Source organism: Mandrillus leucophaeus, unplaced genomic scaffold (assembly GCF_000951045.1).
Source record: "Mandrillus leucophaeus isolate KB7577 unplaced genomic scaffold, Mleu.le_1.0 Scaffold265, whole genome shotgun sequence".
NCBI classification, from domain to species: domain Eukaryota; kingdom Metazoa; phylum Chordata; class Mammalia; order Primates; family Cercopithecidae; genus Mandrillus; species Mandrillus leucophaeus.
The window spans coordinates 701,159-701,741 of record NW_012102754.1 but is presented as its reverse complement, the minus strand read 5'-3'; positions in this window follow the sequence as shown (position 1 = coordinate 701,741).

Sequence of the window (583 nt, the reverse complement as noted above, 5' to 3'; positions counted from 1 at the left end):
GTGCAGCACACCAACATGGCACAAGTATACATATGTAACAAACCTGCACGTTATGCACATGTACCCTACAACTTAAAGTATAATAATAATAACTAAATTAAAAAAAAAAAAAAAAAAGAAAATGGGGTCTGTTCATATAGCTAAATGTTATTTACCCTGATAGGTAGTCTAACGAAGGCTGTGGACCAAAATTTTGAACAAAACAGTTTGGTTTTCTTTTTTTAAATCTCTTTTGCCCCTTTACACCCCCTTCTTTTTTGTTTTATCAGTTTCAAATGAATTTAGAATGAAACATTCAATTGTTTATTTTCAGCTTGAATTGTATAAGAAAAATCAAATCTCCAAATAGACTTGGGTTTTTTAGTAACAAATCTATGCTTTGTTTTTTGTTTTGTTTTTTTTTTTTTTAACAAAAATGGGCCACATTTATTCAACAGAAGTAGTTTTAAAATATAGGAAAAATAGAATTCTATTATTACAAATTGCTATATCTTGGGGAAATCAAATATTTTCCAGGAGAATATTTTATAAATATTGACTAAAAAATATATAGTAAACCTTACTAACCAAGTATAATAAGGAA